Here is a 14,327-nt window from a genome sequence, read left to right as displayed (position 1 = left end):
TATAAGGCTTTGAAACAGCTTTTCATCTATCCATCTGGTAATCTCTTCCTCTGATAAAGCTTGGAATAGAATATCTATTTCAGGAGTTTGCTGTTAGGCATGTGAGCGGCATAGCCTGTCCAGTGAGCCGGCATAGATTCGATGGGCCTCCTTCTGTGTTGTATGCAAATATGGTACAGAAGACTTATTAAGTGGCACTAGGTATGAAGAATTAACATTGTGTGGATAGGGTAGAGAAACTGTGATCTGCTTGGAGCACAGAGGTTTCATAGTGATTGGATGATTCAGGAAGGAGAGAATGAATAAAGAGAGGCTGCTCTGGGTGTCCCTCTCAGTCTCCTCGAACACCAGACATTATTTTACCACCAGTGGCTGTTGATTCAATCACTTAAGACTTTCCTTTTGTTCTCTACTTCTTTCTCTATCTAAAGCTCACTGTGAGCTTTTAACTTTACCACAACATCCTTTTTATCTTTCCACAGATTGCATGCTATTACAATGTCCCCCTGTGGGTGAAATGTTACAAACATCAGTGAGTGTGTGGTAAGTTGTCATCATTGTCACAGAGTCAAATAGACTTCAGGCCACCAGGTCCATGTCAATCATCAACCACCCATTTACACTAATCTTACATTAATCCGATTTTTCCTCTCCCCACATTCCCATCAACTCTTCCCAGATTCTACCTCTCAGTACACATGAAGGGCAATTTAAAGTGTCCAGTTAACCTACCAACCTGCACATAGAATCATACAGTATGGAAACAGGCCCTTTGGCCCAACTGGTTCATGCCTACCAAGATTCCCGTTCAAGCTAGTCCCATATGCCCATGTTTGGCCCATATCCTCTAAACCTTTTCTATCCAAGTACCTGTCCAAGTACCTTTTAAATGTTGTTAAATCTTTGGTATGTGAGAGGTAAATGGAGCAACCAGAGGAAGCCATGCAGTCACAGGGAGAACATGCAAACTCCACACTAACCACACCCAAGATCAGGACTAAACTCAGGTCTCTGGCATTGAGAGGCAGCGACTCTGCTAGCTGTGCCACCCCTATATAGGTTGCAATCACAGTCGAAACCATGACTGCATTTTGCTGCTAGTGAGAGCAGCCAATTGTAAGTTCCTTCACTGCTGGCCCAGCTTAGCATGGGGGGAGGGGGGAGAGCGGATCCCAGGATCCACAGTGTTTCTTGCTGCTGTTCCCTTTGTGCCCTTTTCGGCTATAAAAAGATATTTGGCTTATGTTTGAAGTACAATTTGCAGTGTTCTACGGATAACAACTAAAACAAACAGTTTCAGAACAGTCTTCACAAAAGCTTGCAGAGCACTAGATCAATATTGCCCACACAAAATAAAAATGTTCCATTCCTATTCTTTAATTCTTGGAAACTTCCACTGGCTATTTGTGGAGCTCAGTGCAATTATTCACCAATATGTTACTGATTGTTACAAATTTATGCTCTGAAAGTTTTTACTTGCAAGATCATAATGGGGCTGAAGTTTCCCTTGTCAGCACAATTAAGATGCCAAGAATTTCAGCAAATGGTCCTAAAAGACCCTTCTTACTTCAGATCAACTGCAACATCTCTTCACATTGTTCAATGCGAAACATGCCCTGGCCTAGAAATTTTTTCACTACATTTTAATAGTGCCAAAACAACAACGTGTGCCATTGTTACATTGTTTTGAGAAGTCCCAAAATATCATGATCTTCAGTTGTGACGTTCCCAGAAGAGGACTGTTGGGCTTCCTCAGGAACACCACGCCATGTCAGTTTCAAAACACACTACTCTATTGATCTATTGCAAGTCAGAAGTACTTAAAGAGGCTAATAAAGAACCCTGCCCACAGGAGGTAAATGATGGCAGGGGCTCTCCAGCGCTACAGTCAAGCATTCCTGACAGAAGTAATACCACATGAGTACACTCTGTGAGCACTTACACCCTCCGCTCCCCTCACACCCCTTATACCCTCCCCTGTGTTTGAGGAATGTTGCAATTCTAGCAAGTCATCCCCAAAGTACCCTCCCTACCCCCTCCCCAAGTTGATACCACAAGCTTGACTTTCAAGAACAAAGAGTCCCCTCCTTGGACTCTGTCTTTACCTCTCGCTGCCTTGGCAAAGCAGCCAGCATAATCAAAGACCCGACCCACCCGGGTCATTCTCTCTTCTCTCCTCTTCCATCAGGTAGGAGATACAGGAGCCTGAGGGCACATACCACCAGGCTCAAAGACAGCTTCTATCCCAATGTGATAAGACTATTGAACAGTTCCCTTATATGATGAGATGGACTCTGACCTCACGATCTACCTTGTGACCTTGCACCATATTGTCTACCTGCACTGCACTTTCTCTGTAGCTGTGACAATTTACTCTGTACTGTTATTGTTTTTACCTGTACTACCTCAATGAACTCTATACTAACTCAATGTAACTGCACTATGTAATGAATTGACCTGTATGATTAGTATGCAAGACAAGTTTTTCACTGTACCTCAGTAAAAGTGACAATAAACCAATACTTGAGGATGCAGGAGGTAACTGAAGGAAAGAATGCTGTTTGAGTGTTGGCCCTTCAAATGCCAAAGTTTCACACTGCTAAAATATTTTAGTGCTAATAAAATCCCCAGTAGAAAGTCCCAAGGTCAAATTTTCCATTGGACTCAGAGGCGAATGGGTTTACTGTAAGATTAGTGCAAATGGATGGTTGATGGTCAGCAGACTTGGTGGGCTGAAGGGCCTGTTTTCATTCTGCACATCTCCATGACAACCAGGAATGGTCGTATTATTACTCTAGCAAAAAAGTAAACAGCTGGCGGAACTCAGTGAGTTGAGCAACATCTGTGGGGGGGGGGGGGGGGAAGGAATTGTAGATGTTTCGGTTGGAGAGCATGCATCAGGACTGAGAGTGGAGAGGGAAGATAGTTGGTATAAAGAGCAGAGGCGGAGGGGTGAGACAGGGGCCAGTTGGTGATAGGTGGACCGAGAAGTGGTGAGGATGATGGTGCCAGATGGGGGAGGGGTGGAGTTAAGAGACAGAGGCAGGTGGGTGATGGGTGGAATAGGGGGGGGGGGGGGGGAAAAAGGGACAGATAAAGCCAGGTTGGAGGAGGGGAGGGTGAAGGTGGAGACAGAGGCTGCATGGTGATAAACACGGACACAAAGGCTACATGTGCTGGAATCTGATAAGTAACAAACATGATAATGGGAGCCATTTAAGGGAGAGGTGAAGGCCCCCCACCAGCCCCATCTCACCCTTCCCCCTCCCCTCTTTATACCAGCTACCTTCCCTCTCCACTCTCACTCCTGATGCAGGGTCTTGACCCAAAACATCGAAAATTCCTTCCCCAACCCCCCCCTACAGCTACTGCCTGACCCACTGAGTTCCTCCAGAGTCATTCCAGCATCTTGTGTCTCCATAATATTACTCTACTGTGGCTTAAGCCTGCTTCCAATGGCAGAGCATCATTTTTCTTCAGAGTTGGGGGTGGGGGAAGAAATTTTTGGATCTTAGGAGTCTCATGGACACTCTCTGCTTTAATGTTCTTCCCTGGTAACGTATTCTATAACTTATCTACCATTTCAAGGCAAAAGTTCTGCCTGGCTTCCCTTCCAACTCTGAAATGTGTACTTTTAATTTAAGTCACCTGGTTTTTGAGCTATTCACCACAGTGAATAATTAACCAGTTCACCGTTGTAAGTTTTAAAACTTCAGTTAGGTCACCTGAAAATCTCTTTTTCTCCCAATGAGAACAGGCCAAACCTTCTTAACACTAAAGGTATTTGATGCATGATTACACTGTCAGAGTGCCAGAGAGATGGATAACATCTTATGTTGTGACATGAGTGGAACTGAGGGAGTTAATACAGGGCTCCGCTCCACTTCCAATCCCATTTATGGAGACGGATCTGTTACTAGGACTGCAACCTCCATACAGTTGCATACTTTAACCATTCTGGGATTGCTGGAGCATTGAGAGTTAGTGAATCTACTGAAGGCAGATCAGCACACTCCTCATGACCTTTGAGTACATCAAAACTCTTCCTCGATCGGATATGCTGATGCAACATAACATTGATTCTCCATATTTTCATATTCGTCACATCCTCTGTTTCAATGTTCAGATAGATATCTTGAGGAACATTAAAAGTATAAATGCCGTTCTTTCCCTCGATCTTGCCATGCCCACCTTGGTACAATGGTAACGCTCTCAGCTCTGAGTTAGACATTGTGGATTTAGACTCACTCCAAAGTCCTGAGCACCTAACCAAAGGAGACATTCCATTCCACTACTGAGGGAGAGCTGCACTGTCAACGATGGCACTTTCTGAGATCTTGTTCTCCCAGTAAGGTGGATATAACATTTCCTGCAGCACTAGTCATTGCCTCTCAACCAGGACATTAAAACAGATTACTGGAAAACAGATTACTGCCTAAACTGATTGTTCAGTCCTAACATCTGAAATTTTCAAGTTTTCCCTGTGTCTTTGAGGCTTTCCTCCAGGTGCTACAGGTTCCTTCCACATCCCAAATTCATCTGAATTGGTAAGGTAAAAATTGGCCATTGTAAATTGCCACTTGATGGGAAGGGAGGAGAATACAATGATATCAGTGTAGAATTAGCAAAGCTAGGCGCTCAATAGTTGGCATGGACTCAGTGGGACAAAGATCATGTTTCCATACTGTATGGTACTATAATGACAACTTTGCATTTAGATATCACTCTTAATGTAGCAAAACATCCCAAAGCATTTTACAGAAGCAATATTTAACCAAAAATTGATACAAAAATGGTCAAAGAGGTATACTTTAAGGAGAAGCTTAAAAACTCAGCCATTAAAATCAGAACTGATTAAGATGCCAGATAAGTCCTAGAGCTCAGGAGGTGCTTACAGAGCTACTGGTAAGTTACAGATTTGAAGATAAATGTGATGTTTAAAATATAGATCAGCAAGTACAAGGTAATGGGTAAGCAGGACAATGCAAATTAGGATATGGGCCACATAGACCTGAACAGACTCATTAGAAGAAGAAATGTGAGGGAAATCAGCCTGAAGACCATTGATGAAAAAAAAATCATTGGTACACATGGTAGCAGAGTGATTATATATATTTGACTGGAATAGAAGCCTGATTTGAAAATTGTCTTCAAATCATAAGATATCTTTATTAGTCACATGTATATCAAAACACACAGTGAAATGCATCTTTTGTGTAGGGTGTTCTGGGGGCAAGCCCGGCGCCAACATAGCATGCCCACAACTTCCTAACCCGTATGTCTTTGGAATGCGGGAGGAAACCAGAGCACCCGGAGAAGAAAACCCACGCAGACTCGGGGAGAACGTACAAGCTCCCTACAGACAGTGGCCAGAATTGAACCCAAGTTGCTGGCACTCAAATAACGTTACGCTAACCGCTACACTACCGTGCCTAAGGAAACCTAACAAGTCGTGATTACCCGATCGACCTCAACCTCTCTCGTACTCTTTTCTACCTTATTGCTATGGGTGTTGGGTTGGATCACTCAGTCAGATTAGCACCCTGATTTTTCCCTGCTGTGGAACAAAAGGTTTTATCATGTGATTTGAACTTGTTTTACATTCCTTCAGGCCTATTCCTGGACCAGAATAATCACTCTGTTGCCATGCCCCAAGATTAAGAGCCAATTTCCCCATTGTTAGAAACCTTTACAAGTTGGTACTGAAATCGGGCTTGTACTGTGCTGCAGCCGGCAAAAATTAACACCCCCAGCAGAAGGGAATGGAGGGAATAAGAAGCAAAAAGCAATTTTGTTTTGGTAAGTGGTTTAATTGGTTGTGCTGAAAGAGTTAAATGGAATTGCATCAGCATAGACTGTATAAACTCTGAGATAACCAGTGCTGGCCACTGGCAGGTCATGTTTAAGCAGCTGAAGTTTTTTTTACTACAGTTTATAAATATGATGATCCTATTTAAAGGCTGTAGTTCAGAACTTTAGCTGCAGTGTCAGCAGACTTCAGCATGGTGGAAAAGAGAGAAAAGATGGAGGCATTTACTTATACATGCAGTATAAGGTAAATTTGAAGGAAATAGTTTGAAATACTTAATTCTGCATTAGCCTTGACACCTGCATAATGACAGTAAGGCTAATGTTTAAACCTTTTGATAAAACCTTTTCAGTGAGGCAGGACTGTAATGTGGCTCAATGGAGCTGGTCACCGGTGTGTGAGAAACGGGTCACAAACAGGCTTAGGGTGGGATATTCTCAGGACTCTGCAGTTGTCAAATTCTTCATTCCAACCAGCCTGCCTGGGAATAATGTTACTCTGTGGGATGAAAGGGATATGTTAAACACTTTTGCCCATGAATTCAATAGCCTAATGATATTTAATTCAGCATTGTGCAAGAAATCCAATTGTGGTCAGTGTTTTTCTTTCCAGACTGAAACACAATGACAACAATTTCTGGCTCGCTTTGCATCATTGCAAAAACTTCACTGGGCACTTCTAGACACGAGTCACCCTTGCACTCCTGCTGTGATTTTCATATCAGGCACACACAGGACAATGTGTTCTCCATGAGACACCCCTTCTAGAACATTGCACTAGGACCCTATTATCCCTGCAGCAACAAATGTTGGCACTCTCTGGAGCTACATGGTCTTCCCAATATAATGCTACACTGAGATGTCTGCTGGATGTCAATAACTCCTCTTCATCTTCAGGCACTCCAATCCCTCACCACAAATAAAAGTTCCAATCTCCCAGTCCCTCTGCACCACTATCAAAACCTCAGTCTGAGCTCCAATGCACATCCCCACTCCCCCACCCAACACCCCAACTGTTTCACAGATCCAGTTGCAACGACAATGCTGTAAATTTGTAGTAGGGACCAACAACTGATACCCTTCACCTGAATTTGCTTCAGGACCCAAAATAGCTATTACCTCCATCTAGAGTTGTTGGCCATTCATATTTATCTCAACCTTGATTTTATTACAATTATAATTTCATGTGAGGACCAAAACCTAATCTTAGCTTTAGAGACACGAGAGACTGCAGATGCTGGAATCTGGAGCAACAAACAATCTGCTGGAGGAACTCAGCAGGTCGAGCAGCATCTGTGGGGGGGAAAGGAATGTTGGTTTTGGCCCAACATGTTGACAATTCCTTTCCTCCCATGGATGCTGCTCAACCCACTGAGTTCCTCCAGCAGATTGTTTGTTGCTCTAACCTTAGCTCTATTCAGGGGGAGTTATCATTGACTTCAGCACCACTCCAATAGGGAGTGGAAGTTTGATGGTGGCTCTGCTCTTCACGGTTTTTAAGACCGGAGTTGAACCGCAGTAGTCCCCACAGTCAAACAGGTTGATAAATGACTGACACCAGGATTTAAAACAGTCCGTCAACATTGGAAAATTGACCACACAGCAAATTTGAGTCAAATTTAGTTCACTGAGCTCATACACAAAGACTAGCTGTTGTGGGGTGGGAGCAGAATAATACATCAGAGAGAGCTCTGATATATCATTCTAAATCAAGAGTCAGCACCTCATAGGAAAACATTAAAAGGCAGGATTACAAACAAGAGGAAGCATTGCATATGGAGGTATATTCCAATTCACACCAACTTGGCGTGAGTTAGAAACATCCACTTACCTAAGAATTTGGCTGACACTATTTTAACTCCCAAGCCTCATTTAAATCCTGCCAATGAGTCATTGGGATACTTGCATAATCCACCATGTGACACCTTAAGAGACTATAGCTTTACCTATTGGGCAATCTCACCTGGGAGGGGAGAGGTCTTTGCTCCTTAACCAAGAATCTGTGCAGTTTTAGTCTCCTTACCCAAGAGTGCAATGAAGGTTCACTAGATGGATTCCTGAGATGACAGGCCTGTCACACAAGGATAGATTGGCTCGACTAGACCTGTATTCACTAGGGTTTACAAGAATGAGGAAAAATCTCATTGAATTGTACAACATTCGGATGGGCTGAATGCAGGACGGATGTTACCCCTGGCTGGGACGTCCAGGAGCAATGATTAAAGTCTCACAATACCAGGTAAGCCATTTAGGACTAAGACAAGGAGAAGTTTCTTCACCAAACAGTGGTGAACCTGTGGAACTCTCCATCATAGAAGCCAAGTCATTGAATATGTTCGAGAAGGAGACACAAAAGGCATCAAGAGGTATGCAAATGGAAGTATAGGAGTATTGAGATGGAGGGGGAATCAGCCATGATCATACTGAATGATGCAGTAGGCTTGAAGTGCTGAATGGCCCACTCTCGCTCCAATTTTTCTAGATATTTATGTTACCTCCATGACCCAGAATGAAAGTAAATTTTTTTAATACATGTTTGACCTCCTATGGATCCCATACTCCTTCCTCCTTCAGAGTATCCAGTCAGAATTGTAGTCCAATCCTAATGACATTATCAGGCCTTTTTACCAATTGAAAATAAGAACCATGCTCACCTTAATAAAGACTTACACCTGTGCAGATGGTGCAAGCTACACTAATACAATTTCCATTTAGTCTTTCAGAACAACCCATTAATCCACTCTCATAACAAGGTTTGCTTTTTCTTGTTGTTTTTCTCCCCTCTCCTGTCCCAGAGGGATTTCACTCTGCAGGGTGTTCAGTTCCAATTAGACCATCAGAGCCAGGAAAGTTTAGAGGTGCAGAGAGAGGGAAAAGGGAGAAGAAAACTAAATGGAAAGTTCCCAAAAAATGGTGAGAGGCAGGCAAGATTAAAGTGATGACCATGCAAGGCAAAAAGGGGGTGGTAACAAGACAAGGAACACAACAAAGAATCAGATCACAGGAGGTGGTAAATGGGAGAAGCAGAATCAGTATTTGAAATTCAAAAGGAAAACATTGTGAATGCTCAAAGCTGAAGGAGTCCAGAAGGTGTATTGTGCTAGTCTGAAGATTGAGCTTCATTAGAACAATGTAGGCGTAGGGGACTGAGTGGTCCTCCTGACTTTGATTGGGTTCGGTTATTGCCTATTCAGTGCAGCTGGTTGAAATCGTGAATTATCAGCTCCCATAAAATTAACTGTATGATGCTGGAGGAACTCAGCAGGCCAGGCAACATCTGTGGAGAAAAGCAGGCAGTCAACATTTTGGGTCAGGACCTGAAGCTCCTGAAGAAGGGTCCTGACCCAAAATGTTGACTGCCTGCTTTTCTCCACAGATGTTGCCTGGCCTGCTGAGTTCCTCCAGCATCATAGTGTTTTTCATCTAGATTCCAGCATCTGCAGTCCTTTGTTTCTTTTAAAATTACTTGTAGTGTATCTCACATTGCTCTCATGTCCAAGCAGCTTCAAGTCAAGATTTTCTCCTAATTTCATTAAAGAATATCAGGCTAAAAACAGGCACAGAAACACACAGCAAATCAGGTCAATGACTTTTCATTGAAAACAGTAAATAACTACAGAGGTAGAAAAGGGGAAGGAAAGAGACAAGAAGATCTGTGATGGGTTGGAAGGCAGGAGAGATTAAATGTGAAAGGCTTGACTGTTTGAGGCAAAAGGGAGTTGTAGTGAATCAAGATTTTATGATTCACTCACAGATCGATAACTTCACTGAAAGATCAGCATTTGTTATCAATCCCTAATTTCCCCCTAAACTCATTGCTTACTAGGCTATTTCATATGGCAATCAAGAGTTGACCACATCTGTAGATCTGCAGTCACATACATCCAGACTGGCGAAGACTGGGAGATTGAAAATCAAACTGCAGGTGCTAAGGATCTAAACTAAAAACAGAAAATGTTGGAAACACTCAGCAGATCAGACAGCATCTGTTGGAAGAGAAACAGAGTCAATGCCTCAAGCCGAAGACCCTTCATTAAATCTGATTGGGGGACTTCCTTCCTAAATAACATGGGTATAAGAGGAAGTCAAAGTCTGGGGATGTCATGGCATTTCCTGACTCCCTAAAACCTTTTCACTATGTGCAGGGTACAAGCAAAATGTGTGATGAAATATATTCCACTTGCCTGCAACATTCAAAAGTATCCATGATGAAGCAGATGGCTTGATTGTTACCCCATCCACTGCCCCAACTATATGCACCTTCCTAAACAATCTAGTGGTTTAATGGGTATCGTTACTGATACTGGTGTTTAATTACACAATTATTGATGGCACTCCATCAGCCATGAGATGGTAATGGGGCAGGATGTCATAACAGCAAACAGTGGAGCAGTAGAGCAAATCAAGTCCATTTACTCAGTCTATTGAAAGAACAGAGGCACAAAAATAACAGAAGGTACAGAAACTACAGCAAATTCTCTCTAGAACAGCAAGACAATTTCTAGAGAAAATGTTATGTGGGGAATAATTAATCTCGATTGCAATGGTTGAGAGCTGGCCCGGAGATGATGGGCTGAATGGCCTTCTCTGTGCTACAGCCATTCTGTGATTCTGTGAATTGCTTAAAGCAGTGAGGAGGGGCAAATCACTGTTTGATTGCCAGGGGAATTAACCAATCACCTCCACTCTGGCTGACCATAACTTTGCCACTAAATTCAGCTTTAATTTAATTACCTGAGTTTAAATTCTTAAGTGTTCATGCTTGGATTCAAACACATGTCTCCAGACCAATAATCCAAGTCTCCAGATGACACTGCAGTAACTTAACCAATATGTTTCTGTACCCCATAAATAAAGAAGAAAAAGGTAGGTGTGGAGGAGTTATACATAGCAACGGCCAACCCGTTACCAGTATCTGACGTCTGAAAAAAACGTTAGCTGTGGTTAAGATTGGAAATTGTTGAAAATATTAAATCTAGATGACTTTTTGCATTAATTATGGAAGGTTAACAGATGTTCAGTGAATTTCCAACACCATTATTTCTTTTAAATTTGCAGCAGTCATTGTTACTCAGCTTTGTACGTCAGCAAAACGTCTGCCAATTACAGTTGAACATCCAGTCAGTCCCTGCAAAGCAAGAACCATATCAGTTTATCTCCAGGCAAGCTTGAAGTGGGCAAATGGATCTTGGCAGATTCTTTATCATCATGAAATCACACTGAGCATAACATTCTACACTACTGACACATGATATTTTTCCATGGATGTACGGACTGTATGGTCTCGCTGTTAGTTCCGTGCTGACATGTAGAACCATAGGTCTAGAAATTGCTTGAATCCTGGAAACACAAGTAAAAGATAGGCCAATCTGTGAAATTCTTTTGTGAGAGAATGCCACTTGAAAATTTTATCGCATATGAGTTACATTGAATCTTGTGCAATAGAACAGTATTTGGCTGAGTAATATATTCAAAGCCATCATCTCTGCTTGTACATGTCGTCTGCTTCACAGATTAGGGTGTGAGAGGCACAAGGACGTAAGGCCGGCTGGTAGTAGGACACTGATGGGAAAGGTCAGACTGCCCTCTCATTAAGGTAATTCGGGGTCATTAGTTCTTTGTGATTAGCTGCAGGGGTTAGATCTGGTGATGGTGGCCCGGGTTCAATTCTGGCCGCTGTCTGTAAGGAGTTTATACGTTCTCCCCATGTCTGCGTGGGTTTCCTCCAGGTGCTCTGGTTTCCTCCCACATTCCAAAGACGTATAGGCTAGGAGTTGTGGGCATGCTATGTTGGCGCTGGAAGAGTGGCAACACTTGCAGGACCAACTCAGCACATTCTCAGTAATGCAAAATGATGCATTTCACTATGTGTTTTGAAGTACATGTGACTAATAAATACCTATCTTATCTTATCTGGTGAGTTGGATGGAATTTGAGATGAGATGGGTTTGTAGTCATGGTTGGGCAAGATGGAGGGAAGGCCTGAATAGCCACAGTGAGGGTGTTTTTCTACTTAAAGATAGCTATCAGAAGCTGAGTATCAGATTCCATTGGCTTGGACCTGGCCAGGCAAATGTCGCTACAGAAGACCTCAAACAACCTTCCATTATTCCTATGTTCCTGAGGTATGGGGGTTAGCCATGTAGAACTGAGTTGAGCAGCAGGTTAACTCATAAGGTTCCAAATCTTTAGAATTTTCTGTCCCAAATCTGTGGATGCTCAGGTAAAGAGTTCCATCGAGTCAGAGATAGATAGATTTTTGGACAGAGGGGCCATCAGGATAGGACAGTGGAACTGAGGTGGAAGATCATCCATTGAATGACAGAACCCACTTGAGAGCTGTATGTCCACTTCCTGCTCCTACTTCTTTGCATTCCTGTCCATTAAACTGAAAGGATTAGTATTTACGGAGTTCCTTTCAGAACCTTCTTGGTGGTGGAAAGTCATGGGTTTGGGACAGGCTATTGGGATAGCACTGACATGAAACTGCGGTGCATTTTGTAGATGGTACACACTGCAGCCACTGTGCACTGATGGGTGGAAGGAGCACATAGTTGGGGTTGTGGATGGGGTAACAATCAAGCTATCTGCTTTGTCATGGATACTTTTGAATATTGCAGGCAAGTGGAATGTATTTCATCACACATTTTGCTTGTACTCCACACATAGTGCAAAGGTTTCAGGGAGTCAGGAAGTGCCATGACATCCCCAGCCTTTGACTTCCTCTTATACCTATGCTATTTATTTGGATGGTCCAGTTGAATTTCTGGTCAATGGTAACCCCCAGGATATTGATGATGGGTGTCTCAGCCATGGTAACATCATTGAAGGGTAGGTGGTTTGACTCTCTCTTGTTGGAAGTGGCCATTGTCTATCACTTGTATGGTGCCGATATTACTTGCCATTTAACAGCCCATGCCCGAATATAACACCTACTCAGACTGACAAAAATGGATAACGCTTTGCAACATAAAGGGCTTGGGTGCAATGGAGCTGATCTTCAGAAGGTTTATGGAGGAGGGTAAGTGCTCAGGGAAGACAGAGTTGGAACAGGTGGACGGGAAGGGAATTTGGGATGGTTCAGAGAAGGAGATTCAGGGTTATTCTGGGGAGGCTAGTGGAAGGTTCAGAGAGAAAGAGCTGATGGGATTTGGGGATTGAGTAAGAGATTTGGGGAGGGTTCCAAGAGGATTCCAAGAAAATGTGGGGACATTTGGGTTGGGATGGACAAGTTGAGTTCCAGTGAGTTCGGAGGACTTTGGAGGAGGTTTTGGAAGGTTTTGTGGGTATTTGGGGAGAAGGGGGTTCAGAGGATTATGGGGTTTCCTTTTGGGTTAGGTGGGATTGTACATGGATACTTCAATGAAATTGTGAGGAGAATCACAGAGACCACCCTGAAGAGAATTCAAGGGATCTCTTGGTGTTTCAGGAAAGGTCAATGAAAGAATCCAGAGGGAAGGGTCATATTTGTAGTGTTTGCAGACATTTTGAACAGGAATGGTTTGGAACAAGACAACTTCCTGCACTTTCTATTATCAACATGCCTCCCACCAGGTGTGAGAAGGCCACCTCTGCCCACACTTGGACATAATTTAAATCACAGAATCACATCCTGGAGCTGTCACACCATTTTACACTTGCTGGTCCCCTGGTGAGTGGAGGGCTGGGGGATCTAGAGTTTCCACTGACCTGGGCTTTCACAACATTCTCTGGACCCCTACCTTCTGCATCCTCACACCTCACCAGGTCCCTGAAAAACCAGACCTCCACCCACACTAAATCTGGCACCTAGCTGTCAGCAGAGATATCAGTCCTAATAGCTTCGGATGGGGAGTCAGTTCCTGCACAGTGTAAATAAGACCCAAGAGTTAAACTCCCCCGAGGCCTGTGGGCCTGACTACTTTAATCCCTAATTTTTACCTCTCCAATTAAACCAGCTTTCATGAATTAGATTATTGCACAAAGGATCCTGTGATCCAATGAAATCCATGGGATCAGACACCTATTACAGAAAGCAGCTGACCACAACTCCAGTCTGATACTTCATCAGTGTTGAAAATTACCTCTGTTGTTACAACATACAAATAGCAAGATATTTGATGCACAATAAGTTACACCATACTGTTACCCATTGTGTTGTATTATTGCATGATTTCATGGCAGTTAACTGCTGCTGCATTTTTGTTCTGCACAGTTGAAGCATGTGATTCACAAGGTAGTGCGATTGCATCATCCACAGTAAGAAAATAGAGAGACTGATTGCATCACATTTTCATTTCACCCATTTGAGCAGGCATCTGTTACTTAACGTGTTCACTGTTCAATATCTGATATTATGTCAATAACATAATATTCTTCTCTGAATTAGCATAAACACACAGGACTCAATCCCATTGTTAGCCTTTCCCCTTCTCGAAATGCATCAAATATTTTCCTAAGCAAAGTACAGTAACTATAATCTCCCCTCTAGCTGCAAGAGAAATATGGTTCATTGGGTTATAAAGAGAGAACAGAAACAG

The 14,327-nt window shown here is 43.0% G+C and overlaps 1 long non-coding RNA gene across 1 annotated transcript in view; it reads right to left on the bottom strand.

Annotated features, from left to right (window-relative positions):
- Positions 1 to 14,327, bottom strand: part of LOC127584327 (uncharacterized) — a 56,032-nt gene that overhangs the window by 10,253 nt on the left and 31,452 nt on the right. The window lies entirely within an intron of this gene.

Source organism: Pristis pectinata, chromosome 29 (assembly GCF_009764475.1).
Source record: "Pristis pectinata isolate sPriPec2 chromosome 29, sPriPec2.1.pri, whole genome shotgun sequence".
In the NCBI taxonomy this organism is placed as follows: Eukaryota; Metazoa; Chordata; class Chondrichthyes; order Rhinopristiformes; family Pristidae; genus Pristis; species Pristis pectinata.
This window is presented reverse-complemented; position numbering and strand designations above follow the sequence as displayed.